The sequence below is a fragment of the Ictidomys tridecemlineatus genome, chromosome 1 (genome assembly GCF_052094955.1).
Source record: "Ictidomys tridecemlineatus isolate mIctTri1 chromosome 1, mIctTri1.hap1, whole genome shotgun sequence".
Classification (NCBI taxonomy): Eukaryota; Metazoa; Chordata; class Mammalia; order Rodentia; family Sciuridae; genus Ictidomys; species Ictidomys tridecemlineatus.
This window is the reverse complement of record NC_135477.1, coordinates 86,864,782-86,888,901: the sequence shown is the minus strand read 5'-3', so window position 1 is coordinate 86,888,901 and position 24,120 is coordinate 86,864,782. Positions and strand designations below refer to the sequence as shown.

The following is a 24,120-nucleotide window of genomic DNA, read 5'->3' as shown; positions in this document are numbered from 1 at the left end:
AGTGTGATATGTATTCTATAATTAGAGGAATTTCAGGTTTCATATTCTACTGTGTCCATTTTGTTATAATTTTGTTGTTCTATTGTTTTTTATTTCAGCTATGTTTTCAAGCATATTCATTTTAAATTATCAATCATCTATCTATCTATACTGTCACTTGAACTCAGGGACACTTTACCACTGAGCTATGTCTCCAGCCTGCTCCCTTCCCTCTTTTTATTTATTTTTTTCATTTTAATTAATTAATTTATTTTTTGTACCAGGGGTTGAACTCAGGGGTACTCCACCACTGAGCCACATCTCCAGCCCTATTTTGTATTTGATTTAGAGACAGGGTCTCGCTGAGTTGCTTAGTGCCTCACTTTTTGCTGAGGCTAGCTTTGAACTCATTATCCTCCTGCCTCAGCCTCCTGAGCAGCTGGGATTATAGGTGTATGCCCAGCTTCCCTTCCCTTGTTTTAAAGATTGGACATTCGAAAAAGTATCTGTGAGTCCTAAAGACTCAGGTTGTGACTCCTCCCACTACTTCAGTGGGTTCTTGAGGCTTATGCCATAGTTTACTAAGACAATGAAGCTGGCCTTGAACTTGCAATTTCCTTCCTTCAGCCTTCCGAGTCACTGGGATTATAGGTATTATCATTGTGCCCAGCAGTTTTAAATTATTTATAACATCTTGCATTTACTTGTTCAATCTCTACGTTATCTGTAATTATGTAGTGTTTACATGGGTCAACTGAGAGGGCACATCATTTACTAAAGCCACGTGCAAGACACTATTGAGAGGGCACTTGTACTGCAAAGACATTCAGGGCTCTCTCCTGTGTAGGCCTGGGCTGATGGTAAGAGAGGTAATCACTGAATTGGCATCCTTAATATTTGTCAAGCTTAATGGGACCCAAATTAAAGAGGCCAGTGGTGGTATTTAGCCGCCGAAGGGCCACAATTAGTGTTATTGACTCATAAGGTTGGAAAGGCAGCCAAGAGGTCTTGACCTATAGGGAGTTATGGAGATGGCAAATAGAAAGCAGTGCTCCTGATGGCAAGTCACTGTGTGGTGCTACTTAACATTAGCTGCAAGAAGGGAAGATTAGAGGAGCGAGCAGAAGGTTGAGTATTGTTAGCCCAATACAAGTCAAGATCACTTTCTCAGTTATTAGAAGTAAGCCAATTTTCTGATCTGAAACCTATTGATTTGAGGGGTAGCCAGGTCCCAAGAACAAGAGACTCTTATAAGCATACTCTGCAACAATTTCTCTACTCCTTGCCTAAAGGCACCTTCAGCCATTTACTCATGAATGGGTACACTAGGGAAAGAGGAATATCAGGTTGAAAACCAGATTGGAGTAGCTATTCATAGGTAGAGACATCATCTCATCACAGCTTATCTGGTGGAGTTGGGGCCAGTGGGGGCCAGGTAATAAATGAAATCCTGACTAAAATATTGCTTACAGAGGGGCAACTGACCCACTCAGTGGTCATTCCCACCATCTTTGTGTGTACAGTTGCTGTCGACATACCTGACATTTGGTCCTTGGTGTATGAGATAAGTGGGGATGGCCAAGGAAATATTTTTGAAACAGCCTCCCTCAGCCAAAATAGTACATTTAAAAATGTACATCCCAATTCACAGAGATGGCAGATCATAGTGCCACCACTGAAGATAGAAAAGACACCAAGGTGGCAGTCTTTATTATATTTCACTTAGTGCACCAGCCTAGCACTTCTACACAAGCAAGATCAATCCGCTTCCTGGCTTGCAGGTAGCCATGGTTCTCATGAGAACCTTACTTGGCAGAGAGCAGAGAGGAAGAGGAAGTCCTCGTGCCTCCTCTTATACAGGGCCTGATCTCATTTAAGAGGTTTTATGACAATTATCTCCTAAAGATCCTGTCCCCTCATCCCAGGGAGGTTAAGATTTCCCCCATGTGAACCTGGGAAGGAGGGTGGAGAGCATTCAGCCGATAACACCTACATCTAAGCTGTACACTCTCACCTGCGGCCTGCACAGGCAACGGAATGAAGGTCCTTGGGGGAGTGGGTTGGCTTTGGAAGAAAAGCTAAGAAAGAGAAAATGGGGAAGAAAAACCACAGGACACAGAATTAATTTTGGGTCTGACTAGCTGATCTTAGGGATCAAGCTTCCACCCTGAAAAAGAGAGCAATGGAGCTGGGTGCAGTGGCCTGTAATCCCAGCGGCTCAGGGGGCTGAGGCAGGAGGATCGAAAGTTCAAAGCCAGCCTCATCAACAAGGAGGTGCTAAGCAACTCAGTGAGACCCTGTCTCTAAGTAAAATACAAAAGAGGGCTGGGGATGTGGCTCAGTGGTGGAGTGCCCCTGAATTCAATGCCTAGTACACTCCACCCACCCCCCAAAAAGAGAGAGAGACAGCAATGGAGTCTGTGCTTGTTTTATTTATATAGGGAACATCAAAGGTTTTCCATGGAATATTCTTTGCCAAAAAAGGTAGGATGTGGGCTGTCCAGCTTCCAACAGGTTACACCCGACTCCAGAGAGTGATCTTCTTAGTAGAGCAGGGATAAAGATCATGTGCATTGAGCCATGGGTTGAGTGAGAGGAGCCACAAAATAGTTTGAATTACCAAGCCTGAATCTCCCTGGCTCGGTCCTGAGTGAAGACCCTCAAGTAATTCACAGATGGCTCCCCACACACTCTACCAGGTCCCATGGTGTTGGAGGTATCAGCAGTGGGAAAAGATACACTGAGGAATATATAGCAGTCCTCTATGGAAGAATTACCGCACAGGCCTTGAGGTTCTGGAGCAAGATTATGCCATTGGACTCAGAGAATTGTATGCTTTTTGTAAAGTCATGGCATGACCTTGGGTCCTAATAGAGAGAGAAATGATTTTTTTGTTGTTTTGTTTTGTTTTGGGGCACAATGACTCAGCAGCTGGAGACCCTATTATGATCTGAGCCTATCAGATCTGTCAAGCATAAAGTTGGACAGACCTGGCATGGTCCATTGTAAGCTGGAAATATTGTGGCTTTAAGCCTACATAGGGCCAAAGGGCCTTTGTGTGAACAGGTTGCCTACAATTCCACGTCACTCTTTAGGATGGCTTCATCTCTCAGCTCAAGCCTGTAGCTACAGGGAGGATCTCATAATCAGCTGAGAAAGGAGGAAAAAGTCTGAACTGTTGTATATCTGGGTTGACATGGTATGAGGAAGCAACCTAGAAACAGACAGTGCTGTGTTACGTCCAATTTGAGGGTGACCTTGACAGGCAGCAAAAAGAAAAAATTTTCCCAGTAGGTGGAGCTGCAAGGGCTGCCCACCCCCCACCTCCATTCATTTACATTGAATGGAAGAAGTAGCCTGAGGTAAGAATGAAGGTATATATTCATGGACTATGTCCAGTAGCCTGGCTGATTGGTCAGAGTCCTGGAAGGAAAACAAACGGAAGATCAGAGACTGTGTGGGTAGAGGCTTGTGAATTGACACGTGGGAGTGGGAACAGCATGTGAAGATTTTTGTATCATGTTTTAACACCCACCAGAAAGCATTCACCATTGAATAACAAACAAAACGACTCAGGTAGTTGACATTATCCAAGCCTTTATCATTGCCACCCCAAAACTGGAACCGAGTGCATGAACATAGTTGCCATGGTGGCAGAGATGGAAGCATCTGTCCAGGGAACCCATTTCACAGCCAAAAATTTGTGAGCATGGGCCCTTGGCCATGGACTACACCATACAGCTACACCACACAGTGGCAAGCAGCCTCCTAGACACGGCAATGGAAGACTGACGGCACAGCTGAAATCACAGCATGGATTCCCACTTGCAGAGGCCAATCTAATGACTCCTTCTGAGTGTACCAACTGGTAGCAGCCATCAATATTTAGCCTTTGACATTGTACTATTCTTAGAGGAGACCAACAGATGACTTCATGGCAGGTTTAACCCTTCAGGATCCTTCCATCTTGAAAGAGCCAGAGCTTTTTTTCTGATTATAGATTTGCCTCTCCTGTCTGTATAGTTTCAGTCAGCTCCACAATTTGGAGGTTTACAGAATGCCTGACACACAGTATGAGAACCCAACACAGCACAGCTATCTAGAAGACCCATTTCACAGCAAAGGTTATGTGGGAATAGGTTCTTGACCATGGAATGCACCAATGATACCAACATGGCACCCCACCATGGTCAGTGGTCTCCCGGAACAAAGGAAAGAAAGAAAAACTGAAGTGGCAACTGACAGGCAAGGCTCCTCAAGGAGACAGACCATTCCTTAGATTGCAATGTATACACGAAACAGAGACCTGTATAGGGTGCTGTGGTCCCAATAGGGAGGGAGTAGGAGTGGCTCCATTTGCCATCACAGCCAATGACCCAAACTCTGTGCTTCTTATCCTTACAGCTCTGAGCACTAAAAGGTCAGAGGTTTGGGTTTCTAAAGTGGGTGCTGTGTTGCCAGAGCATAGAGTAAATACCCTCTTGATCAAATTATGGCTGTTTTCAGGACACATTGGACAAGATCCAGAAGCAATCTGGTATCTAAGATCTAGCAGGAAAAAAAGAAGAATCATCATTTAGGAAGGAGTAATGACTCTGACCAGCAGGTGTTCACCCACTTGGGCACTTCCTGGTATTCTTTTGTCTAATTTCTACTGTGAATGAACATATGCAATGAACCTGGCCTGAGAAGTCTCAAACTCTTCAACGATGAAGGCTTTAGCCACACCAGCTACCAATACCTACAAAAAAAGTTATCTGAGAATAGGAAAAATAGAATGGGGAGTGAAGAAGAGAGAGGGTGCATATCAGTTATAGGTTCTTGACCAACTGCAATAATAGGGACTATCATGATCTCACTAATCTCTAATTTCTAAGTTTTCTCTGAAAGAAAGTGTCCTCTAGTTGCTCACTGAACCTACATAGAATATCGATGAGACACTGTGGTGGCCATGAAGGCACACTGGTCAGATCTTCCCAGATAGCTTAGTGTGGGAATCATAGTTGATTGACAACTTTAAGTCTCTGCCTTATTGTCTGCTGTCAGACAATGACAGAGTATGGTGGAGCATAGCACCAACAGTCCATTTTAGCCCAATGCCAGGCACTCCAGTGCATAAATGTCGCAACACACGTCTAAACCAGTCAGGGTTACTCCAGGTAAAATGGGTTGTCATGAAATAGTCACACAGACAGAGAAATATCTTTTTCTTTGGGTTCTGTGATGGCTCGTCTGACCCAGCTCCCACAAAGGAGGCAAGGCAGGCAAGAAAGAGAGAGAGCATGCCTCGAACCCAGGGCTGTTCCATGGAATATTCTATCCCCAAAAGGGCAAACAGGTAGGATTACAAAGGAATTCAACCTCACTGGGTGACACCTACTCCTGAAGCCATGCCTCATTATCTGAGCAGAGGTAAAGCCCAAATTATTGCAGGGTGCAATAATTGTTCAGAACCCTTGTGGATCAGGACTTAAAGGTGTCTGCATCCAGGGTAGCTCCCAACAAGTAACCTCAGTTACTCCTCTCCAGTTTAATCAAGACTGTCTTAAAATTCTATTGTATTCTGAGGTTCTACCTATACTACCTTTTCTTCCTTCCTTCACTTCATAGGTGTCAAACCTGCATTATAACCCCACAATAATCACCTGCATGTCTAATCCCATTTGAGTGTCAACTTTTCAGAGATTGCAAACTAGCACTATTATAAGGTCTTTCATTACATATGAAGTGATATTATTTTAATTCAAGATATATAGGGTCAAAGATGCCCACTATTTTCCTAGAGCAACCACTAACAACATAAAACAAGGACACGTGGTGGAAAAGCATATATGTGAGATAAAACAGATTATATTTTTAAATTCTCAATTAGTCCAAGATAAATAAAGAGAAAAAAATACACAAAGGAACTAAGAAAGAATAAATAGGAGTATCAAGATGGCAGGATTAAACCCAGCTGCCTCCATTGAAAGTAAATAGACTTACTATGCCAATTAGAAGGCAGAGATTGTCAGACTGAATAAAAAGTAGAATCTATTCATATATTGTTAATGAAAGATATACTTGAAATGTAAAATTTGAAAACAAAGAATAGAAAAATTATACCATACAAACACTAATTATAAGAAAGCTGATGTGGCTTTATAATAACAGGCAAAATGAACTCCAATTTAAAAGACAATACAGGAATGAAGAGGGACGTTCCATAGTGATAAAAGTAGCCAATTTATTAAGAAGACAAAAGCAAAACTACAAAATCAATATAACCAAATTAAAAACTAAACAAATCTACAATCATGGGAAAAGGTTTTAACACCCCTCTTTTAGTAATTGAAAGAAAAAGTAGATTGAAAATGCAACTCTATAGTTTGAAAACCAGTGATTGTTGACTGAGGCTGGCCATTCCGTGTCTGTTTTCACGGCTGGTTTTACACTTCAGAAGCAGGGTTGAGTAGCTGTCATAGAGTACATGGCACACAAGGCTGGAAATGTTTACATTCTAGTTTGTTACAGGACAAGTTTGCTGACTTCTGGTATAAAAGGTTTGAAGAGCCCAGTCAACAAACTTAACCTAGTAGATAATGTATAAAACACTCACCCACCAATTATGGAGTTCACATTCTTTTCTAGTATCCATGAAACAATGTGTTGAGCAATATAAAACAAGTCACAGTACATTTCAAGAGATTATATGTATGTTGTCCTACCATAACACAGTTAAGTTAGTAATCAATAATAAAAATCTTCAATTATTTGGTACTTTAGCAAAGCATTGTCTAAGTAATCTGGGGGTCAAAGAAAAAAATCTTAAAAGAAATTAGTAAATATTTTGAACTGAATGGAAATGAGAGCACAATGTCAAAATGTGTGGGATGCAGCTTTGGAAGTCTTTAGAAATTAATTTGTAGCATTAAATATTTAAAGTAAAAATAAGCATAAAATCAATAATCTAGGGCTGGGGCTGTAGCTCAGTGGTAGAGCACTTGCCTAGCATGTGTGAGGCCCTGGGTTTGATCCTCAGTACCACATAAAAATAAATAAATAAAATTGTGTTAATCTACAACCAAAAAAAATGTTAATGATCTGAATTTGCACCTAAAAACTAGAAAAAAAAACAAGAGCAAATTAAACCAAAGAAATGAAATTATAAAAACATAAAGAAAACAGTGGAAATTGGTGAAACAATTAGCATACAAATAATTGACAAAATCAATAAAGTCAAAAGTTGCTTCACTGAAACAGGTAAACTCAGAGCAAGATGGATCAAAAAAAAAAAAAGAAAGCAAATCAACAGAATTAGAAATGAGAGAAGGCATCACTACAGTTCCTATAGACATTTAAAAGATAATAAAAAATTATAAGAAAATTTTTGTGCCAATAAATTTGGTAACTTAGGTGAAATAGAAAAATATATTGAAAGATATAATTTATCAAAGTTAACACAAGATGAAATACAAAATATGAATAGCTGCATACCTATTAAAGGAATTGAATTCATAATAACCTTCACAGAAAGAAATCTCCAGACTGCATGGTTTTATTGGTGAGGTCTATTCAACATTTAAGCAAAAAATAATATCAACATGTGTCACCTGTCAGAATGGAGATGGGAGGGAGAAACCTTCCCCTTTTGGAAGGGTCAGCATTACCAAAAACTGATAAGGATATTAAAGAAGAAATTTACAGACCAAGTGCAAAAATTCTTACCAACATTGCAATATGGATCAAGCAATATATAAAAAGGATGATACTTAAAGACCAAGTGAGAAATTGTTGCAGAAAGCCAGTTGGTTTAATATTAGGAAATCAATAAAAGTTAGCATATTAACAGTCTAGCAGAAAAATCACGATTAGCTCAACAAAGTCACAAGAACAAAAGCAGACCGAAATCCAGCATTCATTCATGATAAAAGTAAAAACTCTCAACAAAGTAGGCATAAAATGAAACTTCCCCAACCTGATAAAAGCTATCTACAAAATAATAATAGGTAACATGATGTGATGAAAAGAAAACATCAAATGCCTTTCTCCCTAGGACCAGTAACAAGGTAAGGACATCTGTTCAAAGAAACCACTCACACTCCACCTTGTACTGGGGATCCCTGCCAGGAAATAAAGATAAAGAAATATCTGACACCTGTCACCCAGCTACTTGGGAGGATTGGGCAGGAGGATCACACATTCAAGGTCAGCCTGGGCTACTTTAGCATCACCCCTGTCTGACAATAAAAAAATCAAAAGTGCTGGGGATGCAGCTCAGTGGTAGAGTGTTTGCTTAGCATGTGCAAGCCCCTGGGTTGAATCCCAAACAAACAAGAAATAAGAGAAGGTAGAAGGATGGGTAAAGAAGAAGTAAAATTGTCTTTATTCACAGATGAAGTAGTTGTATGCATAGATAATCTGATTACAAAGGAAACTACCCCAAACTATTAAAACTAATGCAAAAATTTAGCAATGTCATAAGATACAAAGTCAGTATATAAAAACCAATTGTATATTGGCATAAGAGGAAAAAAAATGGAAAATGAAATATAAACATTTTAATTTCAGGTACAACATGTTATAAAGCATAAACTACTGAGGAACAAATTTATTATAAGAAATTCAAGACTTCTAACCAGGCTCATTGGCACATGCTTATCAATCCCAGTGGCTTGGTTTGTTGGGGGGGGGGGCAGGCTGAGGCAGGAAGGTCACAAGTTCAAAGCTAGCCTCAGCAACTTACCAAGTCCTTAAGCAACTTATCAAGACCAAGTCTATAAATAAAAATATAAAAGGGATTGGGATGTGGCTCAGTGGTTAAATGCCCCTGGGTTCAATCTCTGGTATAAACAAATAAACAAAATCATTGAAATGAAGAAGAATGCATGATATTAATGGATGAAAAGAGTATGTTTGTAATGTCATCGCTCCCTAATATAACCTAGAGATTCAAGGTAATTCTTTGGTAGAAATTCCAGTTGATTTTTTTTTTTTTTTTTGGTAGGAATTGTCAACATTGTAACCTACCCCAAAGTACAAAGGTTAGAATAGTGAAAACAATTTCGGAAAAAATAACATTGGAGAAAGTAAGAGAATCGATATTGACATGGGGTAGACTGATCAATGGAGGAGCCTAGAGTCTAGATATAGATCTCTATATGTATGAGCTTTCTATAAAGATAGCATAGCAATTTATGGAAAAAGGAAAAACTTTTTCATAAATGATGCTGACACAACTCTAGAGCAAAAATGAACCTCAACTCCTACCTCATACTATGCCCAAGAATTGATTTGAGATAGATCATAGTCCTAAATTTAAGAGCTAACTTTATAAAGTCTCTTGAAAAAAAAAGCAGGAGCCTATCTTTGTGAACTCGGGACAAAGATTTTTATAGACAGGACAAAATAAGTCCTAACCATTAAGAAAGGAATTTATAAACTGAACTTCAACAACATCAAAAACTTCTACTTAGACTTTTCCCCCGTCTGAGGTATACTTATTTATTTTCTGACAAAATATTTGTAATCAGAATATTTAAATAACTGCTTAGTATTGATGATTAGAAAAACCAACGGCAATACAAACATTGACGAGAGTTGAATAGACACTTCACAAAAAAAGACAGGCAAATTATGTGCAGGCACATGAAAATAGGCTCAATATTACTGGTCATCAGAGAAATGTCAGTTAAAACCACAGAGAGAATCTACCTCTGTCACGTCTGTAGCCCCCTTGTGCCATGGCAGTGGAGTAGGTTGTGGGAAAGCCAAAGAAGGTGCCTGAGACAGCATGAGAGACATAGAATTTACTGGGAAAAGCTTACAAGAGATCAGTGACTACTCCAAGAAAAGATCAGTGGTGATGGGCTGGATAGACGGCACCTCCATCCCTACAGTGCTTCACCAAGCAGCGTGCCCTTTCCCTCATGGCATTTTGTCCAGTGGCGGCCGGTTGGAAGAGTGACATGTATCCTTGTCCTCAGTTTGTCCCCACTCAAAGAAGGGTTTTATATGTTAGGCTGCAGAAGCAGTGTCATCATCAGCATAAGTTTGCTTAGTTTGCTTCTCTAACCAGAAACCCAAGGAATATCTCTCCTGGTATGCATGCAAGAAAAGTAGCTTGCTATAGATAATGCTAACCTCTCCTAGTTTCCTGTGTGCGTAAGAGAAAGCTGATGTACTTCAAGATAAAATGTATCACCGGGCATGGTAGTGCATGCCTGTAATCTCAGCAGTTTGAGAGACCGAGGAAGGAGGATCAAGAGTTCAAAGCCAGCCTCAGCAAAAAGGTGAGGTGCTAAGCAACACAGTGAGACCCTGTCTCAAAATAAAATACAAAATATGTCTGGAGGTGTGGCTCAGTCGACAAGAGCCCCTGAGTTCAATCCCCAGTATCCACTCAAAAAACAAGATAATATGTACCTGGACTTTTCCACCTGTGGTTGCTCTCACTTGGTTGGGTTTGAGAGAACAGAAAGGAGGATTCAGGGACATGGTGTTTTATCGTCCCCCTTTTCTTTATGGATGTTACAATTTCACACCTACAAGAAGAGTTAAAATTATAAAATTAACACCACCAAATATTCATGAGAATATACATTGCTAGTATAATCCCTTGAAAAAAAAATTGCTTGGCTTCATTTCATCAAATTAAACATATACCTATTCTACAACCCTGTAATTCCATTGCTAAGTATTTACCCAGAGAAATGAAAACATATGCCTGCAAAAGCACTTGTGCAAGAACATTCATAGCTGCTTTAGTCATGATCAACAAAATGTAGAAACAACTGTCTACCAACAGAGCAGACAAGTTGTGACACATTCACAAATGTAATCTACTCAGCAATACAAAGAAGTGAATCATTGAAACCTGCAATAGAAATGAAGCTCAAAAATGAGAAGCCAAACAAAGAAGTCAGGTATAAAAGCATATATATTGTACCATTCTATTTATATTAAGTTCAAACTAATCTATGTTTAATAAAAGAACAAACAGCAGTTGTCCCCAGAAAGCAGTGAAGGATCACCTGGAAAGGGACTCTAAGGAACAGTTGTGGGTAATGGAAATGTAGATCTTGATTCTGGTTTGGATTAAATGAATATATACATTTGTCCGAAATTCGTGCATTTCACTGGTTATAAATCATTAATTCTTAGAATGAAAAGAAACGAGAAAATACTGAGTACCTGATATTGATCGGGCATTTTCCAAAGGCTAGGCCTAGAGCTGGTGCAAACTGACAAAAATACTCCTGCCCTTGTGGAGGTTAATTCTAGATTATACATCAGATGTACAAGTAAAATTCTGCTATGCTAAATTGAACCACTGTCATCACAGGTTTCCCCTGACATGAAAAGCAGCTCAGGATGTCCCACCTCCTCCCCAGTCTCCAGGGGCCATCTTGCTACCTGGGTGCAGGTGGAGACAGCCCGGCCCACCTGTTTGGGAAGTGATGTGTTGGCACTTGGGGTTTCCCACAGGAATGCTAACCGAATGCACTGTAAACAAGTTCTGGTAGAAACCCTCTGGACCATGTTTCCTTTCTGTGTAAAGCAGGATTCACTTGATTACATGGCTTGATGGGGGTCAGGTGTCTGGCTTGGTTTGGGCAGACGCTTTTGGGGATTCAGCTATGAGAATGCCTCAGCACCTGTGTCTTGATCTGCTGAGGCTGGTTTCTATGCTGACCTATGAAGGATGTGCTTTAGAAAGCACACTTAGCACACTTCAAAAGGTACCGGGAGGAGCAGGTCCCTTGCTAAGAGAGAACTTCAAGCCCAAGCAGCATCTTGGGCAACTCGAGACATTCTCGGGGCTGTAGGCCTTTTGTGGGGCTGCTAGGCTCCTTGGCATCCCTTTGGAATAGCTGGGTCCAAACCTGACTTTGACTGATGGGTCATTAGACCTGGGAAGGTAAGAAGTTGTTGTGAACTTTCATTGACACCGACAATGAAGAATTCATTGACTTAGTGCACTTTCTTAAGACCCAGGCAAGAACTCCAGCGTATGGGTGAAATTCTCGACTAAGGTGGCTCTTAGAAGTCTAAAGAAAGTGATGGCTAACACTGAGAAAAATGGACTTTCCTGAGTTGCCCAGGCAGATGGCAGAGGAAGGAACGAAGAGACTTGAGGAAGAAAAAAAAAATGTTGTGATTAACAGTTTCTGTGAGGGCAGAAAATCCACCTGAGGATTGTATGGTTAGGAGAGCCCAGAAGACACAGCACTGACCAGGGCCATCAGGGATATGCTGGTGAAGCTCAGCGGTGAAAGGGGAAAGTTGGGCCTGTGGGTATCATGGGGGACAAGGGAGCTCTGAAGGCATAGAGGCCAGGTGGCCACATTTAATCACTAGAAGACAGGGGGTCTGCAATTACCATACGATTGACAGGATCAGAAGGCAACCCAAGACACTTGAGCACAGAATATTGTGGAGATGGTCAATGCAATATGGCTCAGTAGATGAGAAGCCAGGAAGCTTAATGCAATCAAGAAGGTAAGAATAAGGAAGGTCCTTCTCCTCCTGGAGGAAGTTGCCTCAATAAAAGGTTATGATCACTAGCTCCGTTAGCAACTCGGAGCCAGTTTTCTGATCGGAAACTCATTGACCTAAGAGATGTTCCTAGGAGGAAGGTCCCTGCTTCACCATGGCAAGTGGGCACTGAACTCATCCTCTCCGTTCTTCCTCAGATGGGCCGATGGCCGTTTATTTGGGTGACTATATACTGGGAAAGAAGAATCCCCAGGCATTTTCAGAAGCATTGGACAGAGGGTCTGAGTTGGTATTGTCACCTAGAGACCAACAATGTCCCCATAGTTCTCTAATGAATGAGAATACTACAAGTCTGGCTTACTGTTCACAGGTCCCAGGGACCCATACATGGTGTTTGGAGTAACCTTCACATTGGACCACTGACCCGTGGGTAAAAGCTGGCAATAGTGGGAAAGACCAAGCAGAAGCCTCTGACATTCTGGACAAAACAGTAAATGAAAAAGCATGGTATCCAAAGTTGTTGTTTGTTTTCAGGGGTTGAAAGGTGGGGAGGTGTTGATGGTGGAAATTGGTGCCATCATAAAAGATCTAAAGGATGAGAGGATGGTGGTTTTCATCACTTCTTCATCTCATTCAATAGTCTGACCCTGAGGACACAGACTAGTTCATAGAGAATAGCTGTATACGTCCACAGTTAGATTTAGCACTAGCCCTGATTACAATCCTGTGTCAAACATAGTTGGACCTAGTATCTTGCTATAGTGTTTAATAATGCCTTAGGTTTATGGTATGTGATTTGGCCTTCTTTCTATTCCAATTAGAGATAATTTACATTTACATGGGACAGACTTAGTTTTGTCCCAGGGCTATGTTAAGTGTCCCACTCATTGTCATAATACAGTCTGAAAAGATGTGAACTCTTCAGGAACCAGAAGGTAAAAGCAAAGATAGCCCCTCTTACTATTGCTCCCAGTGACCCATTCAGGGACTTTGTGTTTTACAGTCTCACAATTCAGGTCTTTGCAGGATTAGAGCTTCTAGTCTGCAAAGAGGATACACTCTCGACAGGGATTTATCACGTGTCCTATTGAGCTACAAGTTATGATTGCCACGTGGGTACTTTGGACTCTTGCTATTTAAAGACTCTTGTTATTTAAAGACCGGTGAAAATTGGTGTTTTGAGTTTTCCATTTTGGTAAGAATAGTTGTTCATCATGAGATGGGAGGGAAAGGGAGAGAAAAGGGAAATTGCATGGAAATGAAGGGAGACCCTCATTGCTATACAAAATTACATATAAGAGGTTGTGAGGGGAATGGGAAAATAAACAAGGAGAGTAATGAATTACAGTAGGTGGGGTAGAGAGAGAAGATGGGAGGGGAGGGGAGGGGGGATAGTAGGGGATAGGAAAGGTAGCAGAATACAATAATTACTAATTGGGCATTATGTAAAATTGTGGATGTGTAACCTATGTGATTCTGCAATCTGCATTTGGGGTAAAATTGGGAGTTCATAACCCACTTCAATCTAATGTATGAAATATGATATGTCAAGAGCTTTGTAATGTTGTGAACAACCAATAAAAAAAAAATTAAAAAAAAAAAGAATAGTTGTTCCTGGTCAGCAGGAGGAGCAGCTGCTTTCATGGGGTGGCAACAGGAATTGGGGGGGGGGTAAACCCAGAGAAACCAATTGAGCACCTTTTAGTGTTCTATTCCCAGATGCACTGGAGCCAAACCATAGGAAAGAAGGCTTAGAGTCAAGCCACTGGGTGAGCCATCAAGGCCTGTTGAGGTGACCCTGTGAGGGAGGGGACATTAAATGGATAGTGGAGGATGGAGACAGTGACTGACTGCAGAGACTGAAGTTCACCCAACTAACCTCTCTTAAGTTTCTTCCCAGAAAGAGAAGCCCATAGGAATTAGACGGGAGCTGTTTATCAAACACATGTGGAGAAATGGATCTGGGTAGCACCAGATGCTGTGGCAGCCATGGAGATGGTCCACCCAGATCTCTCTCCAAGACAGTCTGCTGCAAGGGGAGTGGATTAGGGCAGCCGGAGGTTTCAGGCTTGGATCTAACAACATTCATGCCAAGGCCATACCTGCGCCATTGGGAGTCCTCCCGTGGGAAATCTTTGCTCTGGGGCCTCCCATTTCCCTGACTGAGACTATCAGAGTTCCCCTGAAATTGAAATCTCCCACCCACTTCTCCATTTCCCCCCACTTTCCTTGTCAGCTCTTCCCTATGTGGCAGTTTGAAGTCTTTCTTTCTGTCGACTCCTGCTCCCACTGCCCCCTGACCCCGCGCAAACATTTCCTTTGTGGTTACTTTATTCTGTTTGGCACCTTCTTCCAAAGTAGCACAGTGATCCTCAGAAAAATGTTATATAAAAATCCTCTCTAAAAATCTTCCATTGCTGTATGGAGAGGTAAAAGGACAGGACTTTCAGATCCATTTCTGGACATTTTCAGAAATGCAAGGAAACACAAATAACCATCAAGGAGAAAATCTTTAGTGTGAAGCTATTTTCAGGTGTCTCCATCATTCCAAGTTCTATTAACTTGTGAGAAAGCTCTTCTACTTGTCAAATCAAATTCTTGTTTTCTGCTAGGATTCTAAAGTTCACTTGCTGGGTGGAAGAGGATAGTAATTGAACTGGTGGTTCCGAATCTTGATTGGATGAGAGTTGGCCCAAATCACATCTCTCTTCAGTCTCTGGAGTCCACTAAGATGGTCACTGACCTTGACTTCTTTGGGAAAAAGCATGAACACATTGCCTTGCTGCATAGGGGAAAACCTCCTTACTCATATACTTGCTCATCCACTAGGTGAAGGTGAGTCTCTGTTAGGAGCAGCATTCCTTCTCTTCAAGGAAAATAGAACACAAAAAAAAAGTCAGGAGTAATTAACTCCTTGTTGGCTGTTTGACATGTCCTTCCTCTCATCTGTCACCTCCAGCCTGTGCTTTCACAGATGCAGAAAAGCTTAGCATTTTTTTGTGGTTTGGACATAGTAATCCTTCAAATACTCTGGTGTTGAAAGCTCGGCCCCCAATGTGAGATGGACATGAGACTTTGGAAGCCAAGGGTAGACTTCTGTGATTTTGTGAAGTATTTCCCCAAAGTTCATGTACTTAAAGACAGGGTCATCAATGCAGCAATGTTCAGAGGTGTGGCAATCGGGAAGTGTTTGGACTATGAGGGCTCTGACCCCATTTGAAGGCATTATTGGTAACTATAGGCTGTGGGAGCTAGTAGAAGGAAGTAGGTATTGGGAGCATGCCCTTGGGGATTATATCTTGTCCCTGAACCCTTCCTCTTTCTCTCTCTCCCTCCCTTCCTCTCTGTTTCCCAGTAGCAAGGAGCTGAGTCACTTTCCTCTGCTATACTGTTATGTCCTTCTGCCATGATGCTCAGGCCCAAAGCAATGAGCAGCCAGTCATGAATTGAAATCTCTGAAACTTGAATTAAAAGAAATATTTCCTCCTATAAGTTATTTGTGTCAGGTATTTTGGTCACAGCAATAAAAAGCTGACTAACACAGAAATCTTTGGGAAAAACATTCATTTATTCATTGGGAAAGGTTACCTGGAGCCCCAGATTAAATTGTATTTCTCTACTGTCTCTTTTCTTTTTCTTTTTTTTTAGTTGTAGATGGATACAATATGTTTATTTTATGTATTTATTTTTATGCGGTGCTAAGTATTGAACCCAGTGCCTCACACGGGCTAGGCGAGTGCTCTACCACTGAGCCACAACCTAGCTCTCTCTACTGTCTTTACCTTTGCCTAAGAAAGGTGAGAGATTGAAGCTTTGACTTTGGTTTTGACTTGGTCAACTTGTATACCTCATAATGACAGAAAATACAGGTAGCTTACAATGCATTTTATGTACATTTTTCATATAGTTTCCATCTTGCCTGAAATCCCAGTGAAGGTCATCATTTGGGTTAAGTCATCCTATTAAAAGTCTCTAGGAATGGTAGCCATTTGGAAAATGTTTGACACATGGAATTGAATTGATGGTAACTTCTGTCTTCCTCCCTGGTCTATAAGCTCCTTGAAGGCAGAGGAAGTCTTTTGTCTCTGTACGTCCAGAGCCTAGAACTGTGCTACATATATAATAATTGTTAATCAATAATTGTTTGGTGAATGGATAAATTAATGAGGTGCCGGAGTAGTAATCCACTAGCAAGGAAGAATTTATTGGGGTATCCAAAAAGCAACCTAGGAATGGAGAGCTGAGACTATAAGAAATGAGTCCCAAGACCATATTATTTATAGGGAGGCTAGAGGAGGAGTCAAGGTGAATGTTGTAGGAAGGTTAATATCAAGGAAAACATGAGCCCCTGCACTGAGGCTTGGAAGAGGGTTCTGAGGACCCTGGGCCATGAAGGTTGACATGTGGATGGCAGGGAGTGAACCCAGTTGGTGCAAGGCCTGACCCTGACTGCTGCTCTGCCTTTGCTTCCACACTGGGCTGGTGAGCTGGCCTCAGCCTCAGCCTTGCTGAATGGGATGGGAAACCTTCCCTAACTCTCCCTCCTGCCCCTGACCAATTAGCCAAGCTTAATTGCACACAGCATTAGCATCTCCAGCCTCCCGCAGCCACTGTTCCCTTGCTCTGGGTCCTTGGCCTGATATTCTATGTGACATGGCTTACTTCAATAATGTATTGCTCTTCAAGGGTGACAATAGTCACTCACAGTGCTTTTTCTATAAAAATCAGTGGCTGGTGTGTGTACCTGGAACCTTGTGAAATCCTTCATCCAGTCTTTCCTCTTGTCCCTGTCTGGCGGAGGCGTTCACGGGGTCAGCTCAGACCCCCACAAGAGAACCTGTTGTTCCCTCTAAACAAGACAATAGGACAAGTTTTAGTGTACATTTGCTTTGTGGTAGGAACAGAGGGAGAAAGTGCCCACGCTAGGTACCATTAAATCCCACCATAAAGGGTACTAGGAATGTCTAGTAGTTGGGAGTTTCAGATGCTAGAATAGTATTCTGTAAATGAGCAAAAGCATAATAAATGTTCACAGAATTAATTAAGTAAAGAATCTAATGAACTGTGAGGCAAAGCAGATTTTGAGAAAGGCTGAAAACAAGTGTTATTTGAGAACAGATTTTGGAAGAGAAGGAGATTGACTGAGTGGAACAAAAGAACAAAGAACAAAAGCCCTAAAAGGAATGACCCTGGTCGTTAGAGCTCCCATGTGCCAGATTCTTCAAGTGTGACCTAGAGTGATTTTTTTATTACATATAGAAACATTTCTATATTGTAGAAGATGATGCCAACCTAGGTGTGAATTTGGAATAACAAGTAGAATAACAATTATATATGCACCCCATGATTTCAACTATGTGAAATGAATAAAGAAAAAAACCAAGGCATTAAAAATGTAAAACTTTATGGAAAAATATCAGACAATTAAAAGACTTTTTTTTTTAAGGTGGACATTGCAGGAATAAGTGAATGATTGCTGTTCCAGTTACTTCTTTTTTTTCTTTTTTTTAAATTGTTGGTCGTTCAAAACATTACATAGTTCTTAATATATCATATTTCACAGTTTGATTCAAGTGGGTTATGAACTCCCAATTTTACCCCGTATACAGATTGCTGTATCACATCAGTTACCCTTCCATTGATTTACATATTGCCGTTCTAGTGACTGATGTATTCTGCTGTCTATCCTATTCTCTACTATCCCCCCTCCCCTCCCCTCCCCTCTCCCAATTAAAAGACTTTAACAAAGATGTCTAATTATTAAAGGTGACTTAAGTTTATGTCTTTAATTTTTAAATAAATGGGGAGATATATGATATACATAGATAGACTTAGTAATGTAAATAATTTTCTCCCAATTAATCTATTGACTAAATTCAAATCCAAAAACCCCCCACAAAGCCCTGTTATTCTTGAATTAATGTATGAAATTAAATAACAAGAAAAGACAATCTTCAAGATGAGCAAGATTGGACCAAGGCAGAAGATTACCATTAGTCCATGTCGTTCAGTACTGAGGCTGTTTGCCACGTCACAGCTCTTGCCAGCTGGAATTCAGAGCATGTGTCCCTTGAGGATGAGGCTTTATGGGATTTGGTGGTCAAGTTAAGGATATGGGAGGACGTTAGTTATTTCTTGTGGTCTTGTGTTCAACTGAAAATATGAGAAAAAATGAAGCTCATAAAATGAGATTTCCAAAGTATAGAATAAGATATTAATCATGTGCCTTACTGGACTACATCAATCAAATTCTCTGTTTGTAGCCATCCTATGAATAAGGTGCTTCATTATGGAGAGTTTGATTATTTCAAAATTATAACAGGGCTATCAGATTTGTGGGAGCACAGTGATCTTATATATTTTCAAGCCACTTTCACCTAGGCTCCCAAAGAACACTGAAGAGGGACAGACTCCGTGTAACAGATTTTCTGAGTCATTGAAGTAGGTGACCAGGCAAAGGTGAATTCAAGACGTAATGAGACACACGTAGATCTTCCATCTTCTTTAGTTGATGGACTCTCTCAAAATGAAATTGGCAGTCGGCTAAGATTTCATGGGAGTTAAAGCCCCAAAGCCCAAGTCTGACCAATAGAGTGAGTTGATCATAAGCTAATTAGGAAACCGTTGGGCAACGAGTGCTGACAAAACTAAGAAGCTTTTGTTTGAGTCTCCGTACAGACCTTTCCTCCCAAGGATAATAAACTGGGCAGACAGATTGGTTGTTCAAGGCATCCATCCCATTGCCTAGAAAGTGAGTGAACAAACAGATGTGCTTTGCGATTGTTAGTCCTGTCATTTTTCTTAGTCTGCTTGTCCAGCAGGAATGGCATACTCTCTCCATCGGAGGTCATTATGTCATGTTCAGGGATTTCTTTCCCAGCCCCAAGTTACTGAATAGGAGTTTTCATTATGGTTGCCCTTCCTCCCTGCTGAATTATAAGAACAGAGTTGTAGCTTGGGGACCTAGCCCTTCTACTCCAGAAACACACCACACAGATGCACTTCCACACGTTGGGTTGCCCTAAAGGAAGCTGGGGTAGATGGAAAGACACCAACACACACAGGCAAGATACAAGCTTCTCTGCCGGAAGTAAGTGACATAAAAGCTCAAAGGACAATTATCCGAAACACTCTCCCCTCCCAAGGGGTGAAACTCTCTGGTCTCCAAGTCCCCATGAAAGTACCCAGGTACCATAATGCTGCCCAGACCTTGAAGACTTTTATTCTGCCATTTGAGGTAGAAGGGGTAGTTTGCCCTCCTGGCTCCTCTCCATGGCTCTGAGGCTCTGGCCCTGTGCCCCAGGAGGTGCAAGCAGCTGGTAACAACCTCAGCACATCCCTGAGTGCTTTTGTGAGGGAACTCAAAGGTCATATTCAAGGATCAGTTTCACAGGGCAACCCTCCATAGAGCTAGGCTTAGCCCTGCCCACAGTCCACACCTGCAGCCCTCCCATCGAAGGCTCTCTGCTCTTTACCCTCGATTCAGCAAGACTCTAGTTTATCTTAGAAAGCATTTTTTAAAACATATAAGGCAAAAACAAACAGCTACTTCTTCTTTTTTCTTAATTTTTAAAATTTGTTCTTTTTAGCTGTACATGACAAGTGTATTTTGACATATTATACATGCATGTAGTATAATTTATTCTAATTAAGATCCCATTCTTGTGGTTTAACATGATGTGAAGTTACCCTGTGTAAGGATGGCCTTCGGCCTGAGCCTAAGCAACTCCATTTTATTCATTTATTATTATTTTTAAACATTTATTTATTTTTTTAGTTATAGTTGGACACAATATCTTTATTTTATTTATTTATATGCGGTGCTGAGGATCAAACCCAGGTCTCACACGGGCTAGGCAAGAGCTCTACTGCTGAGCCACATCCCCAGCCCAGCAACTCCATTTTAAAACTCAGTTGGCAAACTGCAGTTTGCAACTGGCAGTCTCACCAGGCTCGCCTAAGGGAGCCCTCCAGTATGGACCTCAGGCACAAACAAGTTACTTCTCCCCACCCTGACAAACTCAGAGTGAAGTCTCTGGCATGTGGTCCTCGACCCAATAAGGGGGAAAGGCAAGACCAGATGCTTTAACCCCAGGGTAAATGACATCACTAAGACACCCTGTGGCAGCTGAAAGGGATTGAAAGGGGTGGTCAAAAGCCCCAAATTTAGTATAAATGAGGGAGCAAATAAACAGACATTCAGCCAGCCCACACTGATGCCCTCACGCTGGAGAGTCTGATGAGGACCTGGACTGACATCCCAACACTTCTCACTGTTTTCCTGATCCTCTGTATCTTCCTCACCGCTCTCCAACTCCACAGCCACATTTTGACCCTGGTGAGAGCTTCAATTTCTCCCTATGACCACCTCCTCAACCAGCGAGCAGTCAGCTCCACCCCAGGAGAAGCCTGCCTTGGTTCCTGACCTGATCACCACGGTCTGAATGAGTGTACATGTGCATCTGCTGGATCTGCTGAACTTAAAGCCTAACGCTTGAGATTTTTTTATCTGACACTTGAGCTCAGCATGCAGAGGGAATGTCTGTCATGAGCCTGCCATGATTAATTGTGTTTGCAGTGCTTAGAATTAATCTAGAATTGTTTGCTGTGAATTAATTCATCTAAAATTATTTGCTGTGAATTGATCATGTCTATTGCAGTGCCTAGCATTAAGGATTGTCATTTTCCTGATTAAGAACCTACAGAGTGAAATTGTATTGAGTGATTTGAGTGAATAAAGCATTGACAAAGGCAGAAGCTCGAGGACATTCTTTATTTCTCCCCCTTGACTGCATGAGTTGCACCTTTTGCCATCTCAACACACAAGCCATGTATGCATACCTGAGCATAGGAAAGTGAAATGTGTTTCATTCTACCGTCTTTCCTATCCTGCTTGCCCTTTCTTTTTATTTCCCTTCGTCTGATCTAATGAACTACTACAAATAGCTCTTTCTGATAGTAGGATAACTTCCAGGAACAGGGAGATCTTAGGCAAATCAAAACATTTTGCCTTCTTTTACAATTGTTTGATTTGCCATTCTCCCATGCCATTATGTGCTTAAAAACAAGACATAATTGTAAACTTGAATGATTGCAACTGGAGTGGCCACCCCAGAGGGTGACCTCCCTGCCTTTGGTCACCATGAAAAAACTAAACCATGACAAAAACCAAAGCAAAGATAAGGAGGGTAGGCACATTCCAAAGAGAGGAGGACTCTGGCTCTGAGAGTCCAAGGCCCGTGAAGCAAGCAGTAAGCATTTTGCTGACAACAGTCTGTTTTCTGGTGTCTGTATCTTTTGAATAACTAGCTTGATGGCTACTGAAAAAAAAATTTTTTTAACCATGCTCATTTTTCTATCCCAGATCAATAAGTGAAAAAAAAAAAAGACTCAGTGGAAACAAATCCTTTTTCAAAACCTAAGTCATTACATGAATGGAGGAAACGAGGCAAATGGATTCAAATGGCCTTTGTTACAATAATAACGGCTGCCACCTGCAGACTGTTCAATATGCCAGAAGCTTCGCACAAACTGCTCTCTCATCCCCTAAGGACATCATAAGGCTGGTGTAATTTCCTCCACTGTGCTGAGGTCACTTGGACTCAGAGACATCGGATAAGTTTTCTGGATCACCCAGATTGGGGAAGGTAGTGTTGAGGCTGGTTTGTGTGACTCCAAAGACTGTTCTCTCACTTTCTCAACTTCCATCGAGAGGGGAGGGAGGAGGGGCAGCAAGAGGCGGGAGAAGATCATTTTCAAAGTAATGGAAGGTCCTTGTAATGAAACAAAATCAAACTGTACACAATGGTTTTTATGATATTGAAACTTAAAAGAGAGCTGCATTGATAAATGTGGGGATACTGTAATATCTGGGGGATAATTTTAATGGGGAGCATTGAAAGAGTAAGCAGATAACTCTTCCTCTTCCGAAGTCCTTTGCACTTCATTTGAGCACATCATCAGGACCCTATTATGGCTCAGTAGATATTTCAACCAAATAAACAAATTTGCACCTTTATTAAAACAGCATTGGTTTTTTTGCCTTGTATGATAGGCATTTCTGTGTGCTTTCAATCTCCCTTCCTGGACAGTAAGTGTCTTAATATCAATAGCCTCTTGCATTCATGCATTTATGGTCAGATTTGGTGTGCATCATTTCACTCAGAGTAATCTCATGAGGTTTGAAAGGGCAGGCATTACTTATCCCTATTTTAAGAACTCTGTGGCATAGAGAAGTTAAACGATTTGCACAAAGTCCATAGCTTGCTTGAACTTGAATTACTGATTTTTAACTCCACGTCTGTTCTCTTTCTAACATGCAAAGTCCTCTTATGAGAAACTTCCCTTTTTTGATTTATCATTGCATTTTAACACAGCCAAACCCTAAACCTTGCTCCTAATAATGTTCCATACTTATCTATTCAATGGTTTTTATGAACAAATGACTGAAAGAGAGAAGAGATGAATCAAACACTCCATCAGATGGTCTAATGATATTTGCTTTGGGGCAATTTGACTCTCAGATGTGGATGGAAATTCTTCTAGAAAATTCTTTTGCCTACTCACATTTCATTTAAATTGATGTCCTCAGAGAAGATAGTTTTGCTGCATTTTCTAGTTGAAGAATGTTTGTTTGGGGTCCTTGCAGAGGTTATAAATCTCTCTAATCAGTGCCTAATGGATTTTGGGATGACTTGAGCAAGTCTCCCATTAATTGAAAGAAGAATGTTGTCATCTGCCACTGAGATTACTCATTATGTTCCATCAAATTCAAAACAGATCCCTGTTTGGAATTCTTTTATGAACAGTGTAATTACACCACATCCTATGGTGTTTGGAAGTAGTGCTCACAATTAGCATCTTTGTCATGAGTGGGAAGTGATCCGTACTAAACAGAAGCTGGCCAGATGGGCCTTGCTCAGACCCCCTCCCCACTCTCGTCAGCTCCATTAAGTTAAGCTGTGTGCGAAAGACATAAATCAATCTCTTACTTCTGTATGTATTCAAGAAATGCATCCGCTTCCATTAATTAAAAGTCAAGGGTTGCTATTCACCATGATCAGGGTAAAACAGACATTTACTCCACAGGATTCCAGAGGAGCAGATCTCAGTGAGATGCCCCAGGGCTTGGGCAGGCTGGGCAGCCTGCAGAACTTAGACACAAATCAGCCTGTCTCAACTTTATCCTTGTCCTCGGAGGCAAGGAGGAGCATCTCAGAAAACCTAGGCTTCTGTTTCCTCTTGGCAGAGTGGTATCATCCAGGGGTTCATGGCCAGTATTCTCCACGTATATGCAGAACACAAGGCCCCACCCCAAAGATCCAGGCTCACTGGGCTTGCCAACCACATGTATCAGCTTACACTTTATGTTGGGGTCTTCAGTTTCTTCCCATGATAATTTTTCTATAGCTTCTTCTTATTTTCCTCTTCACTTTACCTCCTAACACCCCATCCCCCCACCATTCCAAACATGGTCATTATCTTTCAGGAACTCACTGTTTTCTTGCTCCTATTCTTTCCTTCTCCATTTGTAGTTGCTACTAAGTCACGTGTAAATCATTTCTATCTTTGTAAGAATTGTAGTCAGCATAGCTCCCCATATATATTATAGATATGTGTACATTTTCATAGTATCTATATATTAAATATTCCATATGTCTGTGT

The 24,120-nt window shown here is 41.2% G+C and overlaps 1 long non-coding RNA gene across 3 annotated transcripts in view; it reads left to right on the top strand.

The window, feature by feature from the left end:
• The window catches only part of LOC144376353 (uncharacterized), a 34,077-nt gene extending 12,864 nt beyond the window's left edge, over nt 1–21,213 (top strand). For 2 of the 3 annotated variants that reach the window (XR_013436746.1, XR_013436741.1), the window contains one exon: nt 20,779–21,213. This is a non-coding gene — a long non-coding RNA (uncharacterized LOC144376353). Of the gene's footprint in view, nt 1–12,826; nt 12,952–20,778 lie in introns of those variants that run through there. The other variant, XR_013436745.1, reaches the window with a different exon arrangement.
• Nucleotides 21,214–24,120: the final 2,907 nt, after the last annotated feature.